Source organism: Triticum urartu, chromosome 2 (assembly GCF_003073215.2).
Source record: "Triticum urartu cultivar G1812 chromosome 2, Tu2.1, whole genome shotgun sequence".
Taxonomy (NCBI): Eukaryota; Viridiplantae; Streptophyta; class Magnoliopsida; order Poales; family Poaceae; genus Triticum; species Triticum urartu.
Genome location: NC_053023.1, coordinates 422,943,681 through 422,963,026, shown reverse-complemented (window position 1 = coordinate 422,963,026; position 19,346 = coordinate 422,943,681).

Here is a 19,346-nt window from a genome sequence, read left to right as displayed (position 1 = left end):
CCTCAAGTGTGAACCTCGAGGGTGGATCCTCTTACGTTCACCTTGATGATAACATCGAGTGGGATTCACCGGGGGTGATTCCTCGGGTTTTCCCCTTGGTGTTAGACACACAGTTACTATGGTTACTATGACTTTACACTGAGCCATGTTACTAAAGACGGGTCGACCCTGAGGGGTACCCGCGCGAGCTTAATAGCGAGTGATGTGGAGTCGAGTTGACCTGGAAGGTGCCCGCGAGATACTTACGAGGCGTGGCCGGGCATTCTTAGCCCTTTCGGCAAGTACTCGAGATGGGGCGACGGGGTCACATCGATCGTGAGTCTCTGCTCGTTACCGCGTGCTCCTAATCCACTACGATTTGGATATTTGATTCGAGGGGCCTCTGGCCTGATAGCACTAACCATCACGTGGGCATTGTATGGGCGTTCTGCGTCGTATACATCAGCCGAAGCTTAATAGACGTCAGTGACTGAGCGGCGCGCGCCGGGTTGGACTGCGTAAGCTCCTGCCTTGTTGAAGGAGGTAGCTAGGTCTGCTCACCGGCCGCCCACGCAACGTGTAGGAGTTCCCGGGGCGATGGCCCATGACCCCTGGGGGCATAGGTTTAGTCCGGCGTGCTGACCTCTCTATTAAGCCTAGGTCAGGTTGCGGCATATTGTTTGGCCGAGGCCAGGCATGACCCAGGAAAGTGTGTCCGGACGGAGTTAATCGAGCGTGGTGGGTAAGTTGGTGCACCCCTGTAGGGAAGAAAACATCTATCGATAGCCTGTCCTACGGTAACGGACACTTGGAGTTGTATCTCGATCGATACAACTAGAACTGGATACTTGTGATGAGAACTGGATGGTGTTGAGAATTGGATTGTGATGACACTTGGATAGTATGGCTCTGGGATTGCTTTCTCGCAGGGAGTCGAGAAAGGATCTCTGGACGAGGTTGATAACACTTCTACTGCTTTACTTTATGCTACTCTACTCCCTCCTGTTGCTGCAAGATGGCGGTTTCCAGAAGATGCTAGTTTTCGATAGGCTAGGCTTTTCCCTTCCCTTCTGGCATTCTGCAGTTTAGTCCACAGATACAACCCATTCCTTTGATACAGATGCATACTTAGTTTAGATCTGATGTAAGTCTTGCGAGTACTTTGGATGAGTACTCACGGTTGCCTTGCTACTTCTTTTCCCCCATACCCGATTGTTGCGACCAGATGATGGATCCCAGGAGCCAGACGACGCCACTGATGACTACTACTACCCGGAGGATGCTTACTACTATGTGAAGACCGCAGACGACTAGGAGTAGTTAGGAGGCTCCCAGGCAGGAGGCCTTGCCTTTTCGATCGTTGTTGCTTTTGTGCTAGCCTTCTTAAGGCAGTCTTGTCTAACTTATGTCTGTACTCAGATATTGTTGCTTCCGCTGACTCTTGTGTATTCGAGCTTATGTATTCGAGCCCTCGAGGCCCCTGGCTTGTAATATAAAGCTTGTATTATTTTAAATTGTGTCTAGAGTTGTGTTGTGATATCTTCCCATGAGTCTTTGATCTTGATCGTACACATTTGCGTGTATGATTAGTGTACGGTCAAATCAAGGGCGTCACAGTAGACCGGGTGAGTGGATCGCAGGGACTGAGCAAGTGAACCACATGTAATGAGAAGTGAGCTGCTTTCCGAGGTGTTTTTGTTTTCGAATTACCAAGTGAACCACAAGGGAGTTTTATATTGAATTGCATGAGAGGACAAAGTGAGCTTCATAAACATACATATCCATTCATTTACACAGCCACACTCACATTAGTGAATTGAACCCAGGAACAACCAACCGTATAGTCCACTCGACTCTTTTTCTGGGTTGTGCGTGTAGGTGGACATAACCGCATCACCAAAAGAGTTTAGAGGTGACACTAGGACTCCCTTTTCTCCCACCAAAGAAATAGAGCACTGAACGCGGCCCGCCATCGGAATGCAGTGCGGCCCGAGCATGACTTCTTTTTACACAAAAACAAATAGAGCACAGCAGGTCAAAAATAAGATAACAGAGCTGCACGCGCCCCTCCAAACAGAGCACTGCAGTGCGGACTAAAGTGCACCCCGAGTAGGAAACTTTGATGCAAAGAAAACACCAACGAAGCACAAAGCGAACCTCTTCTTTGAGTAAACTGCACGGCCAGGGGAGACTGCAAAAAAAGCAACGAACTATGGCGGCGAGCACCGAAATGAACTCGCCGGTGCCACCGGACTGCACGTCTGAGCACGAGCCTCGTGCCACCGGAATGCAAGCACGCTCGTCGGTGGACTGGACATCCGGCCGCACCGCACTGATGCCCAAAGCGAATTGAAGTGTTGTGCCCAAGTGAAATCTGAATAAACAAAAAAAAATTGAAGGGGAGGAGAGGACGCCGGAGGCCGGTGCTTGCGGTGCCAAATTGCGTCGCGTTCCCCGGCGCACTACAAGCCCGGGGTGCCTGGACTGCAAGGGGAGGAGGGCAGCTCGTCCGGGGGACATGGCCGATCTCACTGATGATGCAGCAGAGACCCGTCGTACTGCATCAACTGTCAGGGACTGCTTTTGGACTACATCAGGGGACAGCTTGCGGCGGAGCTAGGCATGGATCGGGGTGAGGAGAGGTGAGGCCTGGCGGCTGGCAGGGTCCTGGACGATGGGAGGGACCAGCAGGGAGAGATTGACGATGCAGAGGAGGAAAGCGACGAGGCATCCGTGGGCGGTTGCCGGGTCGAATCCACCACCGGCGGCGTGGTGGGCCTCGGATCCCTCGTCGTGGAGACCGGTGACGGGCCAGTGCAGGGAGACTGGCGGTGTTTGGATCCGTCACCGGGGGCGCTTGGTCCGACCGGGGAAGCAGAACGTGGGAGGCGGCTGGATCCGGCACGATAGGCGGTGGCTGGCGGCGCTGGGGCCTCGTGGCGGCCAGATCCGGCGCAGGTGGCCGCGCGGGGGAGAGGGCGCGATGGCGCTGGTTGGGCGGGAGGTGGAGGAACATGGAAGTGGGCGACCTGGCATTGGGGTAGGGAGGGGCGGCCAGCCACGATAGGCGCATTGGGGGCAGTTTTAAGCCTGGATCCGCCACCGGGAGGCGCGCTGGGGGGTGGTAGCCGGCCCGGATTGGCCGCCGGGCAGCGCGGTTGGGAGCAGAGTGGGAGAAGGAGGTGGGTCGGGAGTGTGGATGAGGCGAGAGATTGGGAAGATTGGGGGTGGAGTGGGGGAAGGTGGTGGGTGGGGTGGGACAGTTCTTCTATTTTTTCTTTTTCGTGTGGTTCAGTTCGGTTTTTTTGCAGTGCTAAAGTGTTAGTAGAATAAGCCTAGGTGTTATTAGAATAAGGTCTTAAGGGATGTTATTAGAATAGACCCACCCTATATATATATACACATAAACACTATTCTGATCACGGTATCAGAATAATATTCTGGTCACAACCTGACCTGCCCCGCTAGTAGTACATTGAACTTCCCTGTGAACTAGGTTGAACTTCCGCCAACATTGCCCAAATGGGGCTTGCGATATACCATTGGAAAGATATGGACACCAATATCATGACCCAACTTAAAATTTTGCCAAAATATAAGCGGTTTAAGAGCAGTTTTGAAAACCGTTTTTTCTTCGCACAAAAAACGTGAATCATATTTTTGACCGCATTTCTAAACCATTTATCGGAATGAGGCATATAATATGGCATTGGAAAGCTGCTGCAAAACCGCTCCTTCCACATGTTGAAAGTTTTCTCTAATTACCTATGGTTAAAGAGTAATCTGAAAAAACGTAAAATTTCGTAAACCGAACAGCTGAGTTTGTTTTTTCGATGTCATTTCTAAATGGCTAATCCAATGGAGGCATATGATACGGCGTTGGAAAGCTTATGAAAATGCGCTACTTTTTCATCTTGAAAGTTTTTTTCTAATTTTGAATGGTTTAAGAGTAATTTAGAAAATGGTCCAAGTCCTACCGAGTTCGTATTTTCGATCTAATTTTTTAACCGTTCGTGCGAATGCAGAAAATGATATGGCATTGGAAAGCTTGAACAAATGCGAAACTTTTTGGTATGTATTGTTTCTCCCAATTCTTTACGGTTTTAAGTCAGTTTCGAAAATGGTGAAAATGTATTTTCACCGTAATTTCTACAAACTTTATCGGAATGGGGCAAATAATATACCGCCGAAAAGCTACGAAAAATGCGAAACTTTTTCGTGTTGATGGTTTTCTCTGATTCCTAGCCGTTTTCAAGTAATTTCGAAAAAGGTGGGATCATGCGTTCTGCCTTTATCGCGAAACAGATTCTTCGAAAATGCACCGCGTGAAGAACCTGAACTTTTCAGCATATATACCTGAACTTCACTCTGTTTTCGACGTGCTTTTTTTGCTCGCTGATCTCCATCCACTACTCGTAGTTCTCCATCCACTCCCCGGAATTCAACGAGTGATATACCGATGGAAAGCTCCTGTAAACATGCAACTTTCCCGTGTTGATTATTTTCTCATACTCGCGATGGTTTTAAAAGTTTTTCATCTGAAATTCATTCAATGTAGTAGTTGAACTTCCTGCTGTTTTCACGTTGAACTTCTATGGCATATTTTCCTTTGTAATTTTCTCATCCATTCGTTAGTGTTACACAAATGATATTCTTTTTGTACAAACCCCTCTCACAATAATTTTTTTAATTTTTTCCGACCGAGGACTTGAACTTACACAAATGATATTCCTGCCGTTTTGAAGTAAATTAGAAAATGACGAGATCATGATTTCTCCCTTCATCGCGAACGGAAACGCACTGCATGAAGTAGTTGAACTTCTCGAGCATGTCTGTTTGAACCTCACTCTGTTTTTGACGTGCTGTTTTTTGCAGTGCGTGAAGTAGTTGAACTTCTCGGGCATGTCTGTTTGAACCTCAATCTGTTTTTGAACGTGTTGTTTTTTGCACTATGTGAAGTAGTTGAACTTCTGGGGCATGTCTGTTTAAACTTCACTCTGTTAGAATTTATTTGTATTTTTCTTATATGAAATACACACCATGTAGCATGTGAACTTCCGGTTGTTATCACTTTGAACCTCTCTCTGGTTTGAGAGAATTATTTTAAAACACAAAAAACTACATTTTTATGTATTTTGGACATCTAAATACGTGATGTACCTCTCTCACAAGAATTTTTTGAACTTTTCCTCACCGAGCACTTGAACTTCTAGCAACCATTTTTTCGTTTATGGGTTGTTTTTAAAAGTGCAAAAAATGGCGTTGTGTTTTTAATTTTTTGAACACGTAAATCCTAGGTTTTAATAAACTCCGAACTTCTGTGTCATTCCAATTTGAACTTCATCTTTTTATATTTTGATTAAAGAATTGTATTCGATTTTTATACGAAAAAATCGATCATGGAAATACAAGGTGAACCTCTCTCGCAAGGATTTTTGAACCTCCCCGGACAGAGCACTTGAACTTCTTTCAACAAACATTTTATGCTTTTATTTTTCTATACTTTTATTCTCACCTGAAATGCATTCCTTGCACTAGTTGAACTTCTCATTGTTTTCACCTTGAACTTATGTCACATATTTTTGTTCAACCTCTCTCGCTAGAATTTTTGAACTTTCTTGGGTCGAGCACTTGAACTTCTAGCAACAAATTTTTTGGACTTTGCCTTTTTATTTCTTTTTTGTCTCATACGAAATGCACACCACACAGTAAATGAACTTCTGACAGTTATCAAACCAAACTTCTCTCTATTTCGTTTTCGTAACAGAAAAAGTCTGAGTTTTTTATATACATCAAACCTCTCTAACTTTTTATTTGAACTTCTTTGTGTATTTTTTTAGAAATGTGAAAATTGGAGTTCTGTTAGAAACATTGAACTTCTTCGTTATTTTCAATTGAACTTATTGGTTTATTTCTTTAGTAATTGTAAACTCTGAAACTTCTGAAATGGTTAAACATACAAAACAAAATTATGTTTTTCCATTTTTCTAGAAGTCACTATGTTACATCTTGTGAACTTTTTATTTTTTTGTCATGACATTCTATTCATTTTTTTGCTTTTGGTGAAATGGCCTAGGCGGTCCCTTTTTCTCATTTGATGAATTTCTTCTGTATGTAGTACACGTGAACTTCGGAATTTCCAAAACATTAACTTAACGTGCTATTGAAAATCAAGAAAGTTATGCACAACAAAACACATACACTGCACGTGCTTCATGCACAACCAACACATACACTTCCTAGAAACGGAAATAATTTAAGACCAAAAAAACCTAGGACAATAGCAGCAGCTAATTTGTCTCAAAAATCTTTTTCCTCTCGCACTCAAGATGAACTTCAGTAGCAGCGCACGAACAACAGTTTGACGGTGCCTGAGAGGACGCCACGGACAGCAGCTAGCTGCTGGGAGAAGCTTTGTCACTGCGGGGGAAGAGGGAGGTCGGGAGGAACAGGATGGTGACCAGAATTTTTCTAGAAACAAACACTGGAGGAGGCAGAGGGGATGAGAGTCTCGGTGTTAGCGTTCTGTACAGGAGATGGCAAAGGCGACCTGTTGGTGGTGGTGGCTGGCGACCCAGTAGCTCGGCAGCCCTCTGGCCGGAGGGCCGCGTGCAAGATCTGTCACCCAACCGTCTTTTTTCTCTCTGCCGGATGTGGCCACCACACCAGCAGCAGGTCATGCCCTCATCTTGCTGCAGGTCGAGCCCTCCTCGAGGTGTAGGTGATGGGCAGGTAGGCACGGTGGATGGCGAGAGAGAGAGAGAGAGGAGCATTCCACGACGACGGTTGGCGCAGTCCGCGGTGACCACAGCGCCCACGGAGGTCATCCCTAGCCTGCAAGGACCGGGATCTTGCCGGATCCATGCGTGCAGGCGGTCATCGGGGTGGCAGTTGCGGCGGCGGGTGCTGGGGGCGGGTGCGGGCACGGCGATGGGAGGGTTGGTGGAGACGGCGACGCGCGGGGTCCGAGGCGGCGCCGATGAGCTAGGGTGTGTGGTGGCGGCGGCGTAGCGTGGGGTCAGGGGCGGCGGTGCGCGGGCTCCCTGTAGTTCGATTGAAAATTTCTTTTTTAACCATTTTTGTGTTTTTCCTTTTCTTAATTTGAGCTTCCTCATTTTATTCTTTAGTAACGAGCAAAAATCTGAGTTTTTTTATATACTTCGAACTTCTATGTTTTATGAATTTGAATTAAATAAGTATCAAACTATTTTTTTAAATTGAACTTCATACTTTTATTTTTCCTAGAAACATAAATAATTTGAGTTTTTTCGTATACATCAAACTACTCTGTTATTTTATTTTGAACTTCTCAATTTTGTTTTGTTTAGTAGCAAGGAAAAATTGATTTTTTTAAATAAAACTTCTTAGTTTTTAAAATCTGAACTTCTCGGGGTTTTTTAACAGTGAAAATCAAATACTCTGTTATTCTAAATTAAACTTCCAGGACTTTCTTTATTTTGAAAAAACAAAATATTGGATTTTTTTTAACTTTGAAGTACACCGTTATTTTAATTTGAACTTCTAGGTTTTTTTAGATACCGGGAATATCCTTTTTATATAAACTTTTTTGAACTACTCTGTTTTTGAAATTTGAAATTCTTGGTTTGTAATAAACATCAAACTTTTTTCTTATTTAAATTTGAACTTCTAGGGTTTTTTTTGAATGAGAAAAATCCGTCTTTTAAGTTTTTTTTTGAATTTCTTTGTTATATTAATTTAAACTTCTTGGTTGGATTCTTTAGTAACGAGGATTTTTCAGTTTGGTAATTAAAATTGAACCGCTCCTACTTTACTTTGAACTTCTAGTTTTTTTATAAACCATGAAAATTTGACATATATATAAAAGAATCAAGAATATAAAGGTCACCACATTTTAAGTTTTCTAATTGGATTTACCTTTTACTTTATGTGAACTTATGTTTTTTCTATATTCAAAGTTCTCACGTGTTTTCCCTAGTGAAGTACGGAAAGAAAGTGATTGAGGAACACTAGAACGCTAACCCCCTGGTTTTGTCGCATTAGTTTTCAATGGTACATTAGCATTTCCCCCCATTTTTGTATGCCGTTTTCAAAACTATAGTTGTTACTTTTTTTGTGCTAGTAGATCATCACCCAAAGAAGCTTCATTTCAAAATAAAAGGAGGAAAAAAAATTCCATTTTGATCAAGGTTGTACTGGAGTCCAAAATAAACAACATGCACTAATGCGTGCACGTTTTTATTTTTGCAACATAGACTTGTTCTACATAGAAGAATATTCTTCTTAATAAGATACATTAATAATTACATAATTGAGAAGCAGAGTGCCACATGAGAAGAGGTGGCCTTTTTCTCTACCACAACTTCATTTCTGTTTCCCTATCCACTCACCACACATCACCAAACAAAGAACTTTGTCCCTCTTTTTTTTCTAAACTTTTAGGAGTGGGATCTCTGAACATTCTGCTTAATTTTGCTTCTTCACTAGACCGCATCATTAGTAGTGCGGATGCTGCTCTCCTGGAACTCACCCTAAACTACTTTTTTCAGACGAGCGAGGTCTCTCAAGTTGAACTTCTATTGTTTTGTTTTTGACTTTCTTCCCTTCTTTTTCACCTCTGAACATCTGATAGTTTAAATTAATGTATCTTTGTACACTTCTCTTATTCATATGTATGTGAACGCGGTGCCGTCTAATTTGTATAGAACATAAAACTAGAATTGACCACAAATAAAAACAAACAGAAGATCAGAATTCCCAAAACCAAAAGTTTCACATCAGTTAACCATGCACGTTCAGAGTAACAACTATCAGGAACATCTGACAGTTTAACTTAATGTATCTTTGCATGGAGTAGTTTTTTGCTTAGGAATGAAAAGTATGCTCACAGACATTTAGACGAGCACCTTCCATGCAAACTAAACAAACAGTCACTCTGAACTCTGGTCTTGCAAAGATATCGAACAGAGACAATGATCGAGCTGGGAACGATGGCCACACCGTGTTGGGTGCTGAGGAGGCGATGGGACATCGCCTACCACCGCCGGTGGTATGAGCCATGAGGGGGAGGAGCGGCATGGATCCGTCTGGGCGGCGGCGCGTCGGGCGGTGAGTGGCGGGGGTCGGCGGAGGTAGTGCAGACCCGAGGGGATGGCTCTAGAGTGGCCGTCCGGACCCGCTGGTGATGGCGGCTGCTCGATCCATGGCATGGGACGGCGGTTACGCGCGGCTGGCTGCAGGTCGTGGCCTCCACCATCTGAAGTTCGACGTCTCCTCCATTTGGAGCATAGCACCCAATCCGCACGTGAGCTGGTGGTTGTCGGAGTCTCAGAGAGTGGACGGTGGTGAAGGATCATCGTCGGATCCGGCGACCTCGAGGTGCTCTGTCAGGTGGTGCGACACGTCGTCGGTTGGGGCGGGCTCCTGTGGTGTCGCCGACTTGGGGCGGGGCGGCGGCGGCGTCGCCGGCTAGGGGCGGGGCAACGGCTGCGGGGCGACGGTGTCGCCGGTTCGGGTGGGTGGTGTGGAAGGTGGGTGGGATGGGTTGGGCAGGGGCAGCGGGGGTGTCCGGGAGGTGGCGCGGTGGCGGGGATTCCGGTAGGTCGGGCGGTGTCGCATCGGGGCGCGGGGTTGTGCGGGGGTGGGTCACGACAGCGATTGGATCGGGGATGGGGAGGCGTGGGCAGTTCGTGTTTTTTCTTTTTGTTTCTCCGGAGTCCGGGAACACCTCATCGCGCCTATAAGGCGCACCGTGATCCGAATAACTGTTCTGATCCTGGGATCAGAATAGTGCTACTATATATATATATACATATGAGTCTGTCGACATGTCACTCCATACTGAATGCTCGCTGTAGGCTGAATGATCCCGAGGTTGGAGATATTTGTAAATAGGCCAGGTATCCAGTGAAAACATGAAAACTATTGTCGTAGGCCATCGGATCGCAAACATATGGTATAGATCAGAGGTTGGAATCCTACCCGCCATTTAACTACAGTTTTGCCGAAACGCCCTACTACTAATACAACTGTCATGTGAAAAATTGGAAAATTTCAAGGGTCATTTGACCTTTTAAAGACATTTAAGTGATTATCTAACCATTTAATGACCGGAATTCAAATTTGAACTACATCTACATGCAACGCCTAACCAAAATGGTTTGAAAAATCATATCTGTCTACTTGAGTGCGAGTTAATTCCATGTGCAGTAAATTAGAAGGAAGTCTCAAACATATTGGTCTCACGACATGGACACATGCATACATATGCGTGGAGTGACATGGCATTTTAATTCCAAAAAATAAAAAAATGATCAGAAAAACATGAAACCTTGGTTTATGTAATGTCATGCCACCAAGATCATGTGGTAAATAAATTGGCATGTTTGACAAACGTTTGGACACACACCTCTCATAAACCGGAGCAATTCGCTAGAAGGTTCGTGGTTCTGAGAGGGAACAATGCATATTTGATGACGAACAGGAGATAGCTTCCTCTTACGGCCTTCAATTTTTTCCTACGTTTAACGTGCACTAATACAACTGTCATGTGACAATTTGGAAAATTTGAGGGGTCATTTGACCTTTTAAAGACATTAAAGTGATTTTCTAACCATTTAACGACCGTAATTCGAATTTGAACTATATTTACACTACAAAAAAAATACACTTCCGTGATGATACATGTCTGTCACAGTAGGTTGCGTTTTTTGTCATGCATGTACATCCATGACAATTTTATGACAGAATCAAGATAGTCATACCTGTGATGTCGTTGAAGTGTTCCATGACATTACCAAAATTATCATCACGGAAGTGTCCACTTCCATGACGATAAATCGCACATCACAGAAGTGCTTTCGTCAAGGGTGACCGACACGTGGCATCCACCGTAACGGAACGCCGTTAAGCTATCGGGTCCAGTTTTGGACTCGATAACCCGTTAATAGCCCGGACCGATGAGGATTTTCCACGTGTAAAATTCTGATTGGCTGATGGAAACACGTGTCTGCTCCACGTTGGCACAGGTGTCACTCATCCAATGGGCGAGATGCGCCTATGATATGTTGACACGTGGACCGGCCCAAAAGTGACCCATAAAGTTTAAATGGGCCGGCCCAACTAAAGGCCCGCAAGATTTTGTGGACCATAATGGGCTGACCCAGCTAAAGGCCCATAAGATTTTGCGGGCCATAATGGGCCGGCCCAGGTAAAGGCCCACAAGATTTTTTGCAGGCCATAATGGGCCGGCCCAGGTGAAGGCCCATAAGATTTTTGTGGACCATAATGTGCCGGCCCAGCTAAAGGCTCACGAGATTTCACCGACATTAATGGGCCAGCCCAGCTGTAGGCCCACAAGATTTTGAGGACCCTAGTAGGCCGGCCCATTAACTGGCTGCCATGTTTTGGGCCAAATGTCGGCCCATATTTGACCCGGTCCATTAATGGCCTGCCACATTCCGGGCCTAATAATGGCCCATATGAGATCCGGCCCGTTAAAAGCCTACCACGTTCTGGGCCAAATTACGGCCCAGATCAGGTCCGGCCCTTTAAGAGGCTTTGGGCTAAATTATGGCCCATATCAGATTTGGCCCGTCAATTGGACGCTATGCTTTTGGGCCCACTTGCTAAAGGCCCATTTAGTAGTTCGGTCTGATATTAGTTTCGGCATGTTAAGGGCCCATTTAACATTTCAGCCCTATATTAATTTCGGCCGGTTAAAAGCCCGTCATATAGTTGGGCCTAACTACGGCCCGGTTTGCATCCGGCCTGCTCGCAGCCGATAATCTGATTGGGCCAAACAAGGACCGAGACAATTTTGGTCTGTTAAAAGCCCGTGATTTGATTGGCACAATCATGGTCCGGGATCCATTTTGGGCTTCTGCCAGCCCATGAGCTTTTCGGCACATTTCAGGCCGAACCTACTTCTCAGCCTCCTAAAAGCCCATTGAGTTTTCTTACGAAAAGAGGGCTGGCAGTTTACTCGGCCTATTAAAGGCCTGACTCTACTAGTGGGCCAGTTTACATTTAGGCCTTCTAACAGACCAAGATGACGGGGCCCATGATGCGGATCATACATCGTGATTGCATGACGACCCGATTATGTACCATAATTTTACGGTTTGGCCGGTTTACTGTGAAGACAGGATATATATACAGTAAAATAACTGCAGCATCGTGAATAAGAAAAAACCTAGACTATAAAATAAAGAAATTACGGCATATTACATCCATTGGGCATCAAAGTTCACCACTATGATAATAAAGCACAAGCAGACAGCAGATTACATACACGGGGCATCAAAGATCGCCACCGGTGCAACTAAACACACCGACAAAATAATACAAAACCGACAACACTTCAATAGAGTTCAAGAAAGGTTAGCCCTACTGGGGAGCTGCAGCGCAAGCAGCTAAGCAAGCTGATGAGACTGTGCTTGTTTAACACTTATGTCCTCCTTACTCTGAAAAATAAACAAGCAGACAGATGACAGGTTTTGCACATAAAAGTATCAGTGCTGACAATTCATCACATTTCTTACTGACGAATAAAGTGACACAATTTAAAATTGCATTAACACAATATGGTATTGTTCAGGTCAAGACATGGCAGGAAATGACATTGTGAAGGAGTTGGCTGGACACCACTCGATTACAGATCAAGAACTCATAAGTATCAATGGTTAGTGTGCTGTCAATTTATCCCATTTCAGATTGGCAAATAAAGAGACGATTTAAATAATAGTAGAATGATATGACATTGTTCATAGTTAAGACATTGCAGAATATGACATTGTGTTGTAGTGAGTAGGTTCACCACACCACTGGATTACAGATCAAGAATAGAAGCATACATGCAGTGCAAAAGAAGATCACTTGCTCTGTATAGTTTAATTTACATGGTATGAAGAAGGAACTTGGTTGTACAACTGAAAACTTAAATTGAGAAGGACAAACTTTTGTTTATGAACTACATAATAAACTTTAAACATGCAATTTAATGCAAACACCAAAAATAAACAGCTGTTGCAGTCATGCCTAACCAAATATACACAACAAAGTTTGAAGGCTTGAGAAGGACAAACTTACATTATTGGTGAAGGCAGGCTCTATAAAGCCCTTGTCCATGCTGATGGGGGGGCAATTCAAGAAGTTTACCACAGAATCTTCTTCATAAGCATTGCCTTTATTCTACATTTTGTTAAGAGTAAATATAGATGTGACAATATAAGAAAAAATGGAGAATATTTAAGATAAGATGAAGAGTGATGCTACATAACCAAGTAGCTATAAATGTAAGTACAGCGATACAGGCAAAAGGTACAGCCAAGAGCAATGCAGAGCTAAACTTCTTCAGTACCATCGGTGTTATCCAACCTTATGGTAAGAGTAAATATAGATCTTATGTGTAGAAAATGGAGGGCAAAGGAAAATAAGCTGCAGAGTGATGGTACATGAACAACTACCTGTCAATATAAGTACACTGATAAAGGACAGCATGTACTTACAAGAACAATGCAGAGCTAAAAAATTTCATTGGCATTGGATATATTCTACACTAATGTAACCATTCATACATATCAGATAATTTGGAGCGAACAATTGATAAGAAAGCTATCATGCATACTGCTGTCACATAATGAACCAGGTATGTATGCAAGTACAGTGATACAGGACAACAGGTACTAACAAGAGCAAAGCAGCGGGCAGCATATTTGCGATATCCTGTCGTTCTTTTCAAACCAGAATTCTTTTTCGAGCAGATTTCCTGCAAAAAAGATCCGTAAGGCACATGCAGAAAAGTAGAAGTTCAAATTGTCATGCGATATCATAGACAGTACCTCATCCTCGGAACGAGACCAGTGCATAACAAGGTTTTTCCATTCAATGTCTTCTAAATTTAGCACAGGAGACTTCACCAGAAATTCGTTTATAGACTTGCCATCAAAGTGTGATTTCCTCAGGTAACACCAATACTGCTGCAATGCTTCCTTGAAAAGCGCAAGCAAGCTTTGCTCGTCATGACTATCCAGATTGACCCTCGCCTACTTACAACAATGTAATGTAAATCATTGATGTGTTCAATCAGCAGAAAACAGGAAAATAATCACCATGAATAATAGCACTTACACGTAAGTGGGACAAGGAAGATGTGAAAATGGTGTTTGTCTTCACTATAATCTTCCCATGATGGGAATATATGCACGTAGTCCCTAACAACATTGAAAGCATTGTCTTTTAAACTGGGAATAACTGGAATGGGTTCCAATCTGCAGGAATTGGCGTCTCTGCAGTTGGGATAGGTCTTCGGCCGGTGGACTTGCTGTACTTTTTGCTGGAGTGGGATTTTTCTGTGGTACGGCTGGTGCTATGGCAACTGAAATCGGCATACCTTTTGCTGGAGTGCAGGTCCTGTGTGGTGGGGCTAGTGGTGTGGCCAGTGAAGTATGGGTACAGTCTGCTGGAGTCGGTCCTACGTTTTGTGTCACTGGTTGTACACCAATATAAGTGGGGTGCTGTCTGATTCTCTGGCACCCACCACGTTTTTCAAGGACTTTGCTGGTGCTCCTTCAGGTTCGGCAATCACCCTCTTCCTTTTTGATGTCTGATGCACAAGAACAACATTTGAGTGGAAAAACATGGTATGATGACAGATGGAATATGTATTGATAATGGATGGGCATGGCATCTCGACATATATGATGAGTAAACTAAGCAGATGGCGGTGCAACAAAGTAGAAGAAATGCAAGACAACATATGCAAGATACGCGCAATCAATAAAACCTTGCCAAATTAGAACAGGCACCTTGATGGGTGAACAGGACATGGCCATCTGCCTTTGACTCCTCGAGGTTAGAATAGTTCATTAGGATCATATTCTGAACAAGAGTCAACATGTGTTGAGCGTATGAGTTTCATTGCATCCATAATGGCACTCAATGCCTTGGTGCCAATTTTGTAAGTCATTTCGGTGTTTAGCTTCAAGAGTGGATTGCTGCTAGTGCGACACAAAGCAGCTACACAGATCATAGTGTAGATATAACGGGAAAACCGTAAGCATTAGAGTAAAATCAGCAAAGTGGAACTTGATGGAATATATGTGCTAGTATTGCCGGTACGGCTAGAAAGGCTTCAGATACCAGCCCTCTTCAACTGAAGGTGCGGTACTGTTAATATCAGTGTAACTCTTAAAGGCGACACAGCTCCCCACATTTCCTTGCTATTCTTATAGGATTCAAGTGGGAAGGCCAGTACAAATCCTATTTCCATGTTTACAAAATCCTACGAATCAAAGAGGCCTGACGAGTTCAAAGTGTCCATACCAACCGACCGTATAGACTTCTACACTGCAAATGTCCCTGCTCATCTTCACTGCAAGGAACATACTATACTACTATCATACTCCCTCCGTTCCAAAATATAAGTCTTGGTAGAGATTTCCACTATGGATCACATACAGATGTATCCAGATACATTTTAGAGTTCACTCATTTTGCTCCATATGTAGTCCATGGTGGAATCTATACAAAGACTTGTATTTAGGAACGGAGAGAGTACTTATTAAAGAAGAACAGAAGAGGAACATGGTAAAGAAGAGCAAGCAGATTTTGGATAATAAAATGTTCGTTGCGCAGTGCCCACACATGATGAAACAGAGCACATTAAGAAAGCAACTCCATGTTGTCTCTCTATACGTGGTGCACGTGTTTTTTCGAAAGTAAAGTAGGAAGATTAGCTGACCAATTAAATGTTATCTATTTTAGTAATATCATCATCATATCAGATTCGTACTTGAGCAAATAGTTTGGAATTATGAGTGGCATGTTGTTTAGCTTGATGGATTCAGGAGCAGTGCTAAGCAGTTACGATGATGGCACTGAATATAAAGGCATGTCTGCATTTGGGCCAGTCGACCATTTCAGGCGGTTGGATGAAGATCCTACGTCTCCTAACCCTTCTTCTTCCTCGTCTCTGATTCTTCCCATATAGAACACCGCACGGGCCGCCGGCCGGACCATCGGCCCCCACCGCCTGTGTTCCTCCGCCACCCCCACCCCCATCCGCGTCGAGTTTTCTTCGTTCGGCAAGGCCCCACCATCGCCCCAACCAAAGTCCCCACCCGAGCCCCTTCATTTTCACCGGCAAACTCCGGCGAGCTCTGAAATATTGACTGGCCCAATTTTGAAATTTAGTCTACTGTGATTTAACTAGTGTGGAATATAGAAGGGGAAAACCATAAGTATTGGGAGTATAGTGTTGAGCGTGCCATGGCGGATCTGAAGGTGCAAACCGGACAAAGGCAACTTCGCAACCAATGTTTGCTCTCAACTAGCAAGTAAGTGATGGACAAGAAATCAGTGTAAAGCAGTGGCGATCTATTTTCTTGCTGCGATAAATAAGTTGAGAGGATACGAAAAAGTACCACCTCTGGTGCGGCGCCGTGTATGCATCTGCTGAGAATTTGACGGTGCTGCGATAGCAATGGCTGTCGGCGGCGTGGAAGTAGATCTAGGAGGGTAGATGGTGGTGGCGGGGCGCGGTGGACGAGATGGTCGTAGGAGCGGCGCCGGCAAGGTGGACGTCGGCGGGGATGAAGCGAGAGGACGTGATGCAAGGATCCCGGTCCGAAGCCGTGGATGAGAGAGGTCGATCTCTTGTAATGGACGGCGGCGTCGGGGTATTATCTCTGACATGGTGTAGGAGGACGGCGGTGGATGGGGTGGCGGACGGAGGAGGCTGGGGTGGAGAGGGTGTTTTGGCGCCCACGGAGTACGAATGGGGAAATGGAGGTGGGGAGGAAGGGGGGAACCATGTCTTCAGGGCGCGCTTGTCTCAAATGTGAGGAAATTTACAAACTTAGCCCCCGTTTCAAATTTCCTACATCACAGCAATATTAGTCGGTTGGGGATAGGACGGTAATCTCGCATACACCGAATATCTGCCGACAAGAGTTTGTTTTTGGCGCCCACCATGTATGAATCGGGGAGGGAGTCGATTTTGGCCGAGGACACACTGTGTTTTGGCGTCCATCGTGTATGAATCCAGGTGAGAGGCTATCGGGACCCCGATCCTAAGTCACACCGATCTAGCATGTAACACTTCATATCGCTTTGCGGCCTCACGCATGGTATTCCCACGGGTGCCACCTTACCTGGCCCGGGACCGTTTGCGCCTTTTGGCTCACGTATATGATAGTGTCGCTAGCATCCATATGACAGAGAACCCGGGCCTACATGACTAGTCGTGAACCCAAAGTGGCACTAACTTATAGGGACATGCATACATGAATCAACCTCGAGCACGTCGGTCAACAGCGTATGAATCCGGGCTGTAGCACTGGACTAATAGGACTCTGGGAACCCGGGATGTAGCAGGCTAGGCAGGACTCCGGATGTCACCGCGTGATATTTCCCCGAAGGGACAGACACAGGAATGAAGTAAATCACATGACGGCCAGTCAAGTGTTCCGGAGCAGTAGTGCTGGGCTAGTAGGACTCCGGTGAACCGGGCTGTAGCGGACTACTATGGCTCATGGAAGCACAAGACTACATTTCCCCATAAGAAAGGCTACCAGGGATAAACAACTAGGTTGTCGCATCCCACACATAGCAATACACGTTACACGTATGCATAACATGCAAGTATGTGCTGTACAACATGGCATCACAACATAACTCAAACTCATATAGATAAAGGCCCAGAAGAGCCACATAGCATTCAATACAAACAGGGGTCTCATGACCCATCATTCAGAGCATACAAGCAACAGAAGCATTACATGTCTGAGTACCGACAACTACAAAAGGAAAAGACTAAGAAATTCAAAATGAAGCATTTAAAATGCCCATATTATGTTTTCACTTAGACAGCATGTATAAGTTGGTTTTTCATGCATGTAACTGTCATAAATGGATTCCTTGCATTTTTCTGATAATTTTTCATATATAATTTATTTCATTCTGAGCTACGGTTGAATTATTATGATCTTTTGAAGTTTAGGCAAATATTCTAGAATTTCCTGAGTTAAAATAATTCCAGAAATCAATTATTGCGTCAGCTCTACGTCAGCATGACATAAGCGAGTCAACGGGGCTGACCTGGTCAAACCTGACCCATGGGCCCCACATGTCATTGGCTCAGTTAGGTAACATGTTTTAGAATAAACCTAATCTAACGATTAACAGGGTCGGGCCCACTGTCAGTGACTAAGAGGTTAACTAAGCAGTGATTAGGCCCTAATCTAACCACTGCCACGTCAGCACCACCAGATCAAGTCGCCGGCGACCTTACAGGACGGCGGTGGCTTGTCGAAATCTCTATTCCGGCGACCATTCGCGCGGCGGAGGGCATCTACGCGTTGCGGGCGCTCGGCCGCATCCATCTATGCAAGCGGGAGGGGATGAGGTGGTCGGAAACAGCAACGGCGGTGAGTGAGGCAGCGGCCGGAGCACGGCTATGCGCGGGCGCGGGCTACGCTTGGCTAGCAAGCTCGCTGAGAGGATGGGCGGGCTCCTGGAGCTGCGTTGAACACAATGGTGTGCTTGGCTTCAAGCAATAATGGTTCTAGCCACAACGGCGACGAGGCACGGCGGCGTCGAGCTTCGGCCGTGTTGGCCAGGGGGGCTATAGGAGGGATTCGACGGCGAGAAGAGAGGGGTTGGGAGCAGGAGCTCACAGGGAGGCGACGGAGTAGGTCAGTGGGCTCGGGGACGTCCTTCACGGCGCGAATCGATGGCGAGGGGCTTGGGTGCCCAAGGTTGAAGATGACTGCGATAACGATGAAGCCGGGCCTCCTGCGAAGCGTGAGTCGGCGGAGGGGACGTGGGCGGTGTTGCGGTTCTTCCAGACGCTTCAGCGAGGCGAGTGGTGGACGGTGGCCGCGGTGGCAGCGAGCGGCGGCGAGGAGCGCGCTCGGGTGTGCTGCGGGGAGAGGAACGGAGGAGGGGAGAGGAGAGAGGGCTTCGAGGCATCTCCAGGCGCGGGATTGGGTTGACGGGGAGCGTGACACGGCGAAGCAGGAGGTGGCGTAGACGGGTGCGTGCGCTGGCTGCCAGTGGACACAAGGTTGAAGACGACCTTGCCCCTGGTGGGCTGGGCCAACAGTGCCAGGCCAGCTGGGCTGCCAGGTAAGGCCAGGTAAGCCTTTTCCTTTTCTTGTTTTTCTTTTACTATTTTGTTTTCTTTGTTCTGATTTAGTTTAGGAACTAAATCATTTTAGATAATTCTGAAAATTATTTTGGAGATTAACTGAATTAATTCAGGGCTCCTCAAATAACTTCAGAATATTTGGACCATTTAAAAAATACATATAGCATTTAAACGGCTCCAATTCAAATACTTTGTGCTAATTCAAAAATCCAAAGATGACCTAAAATATATTCATCAT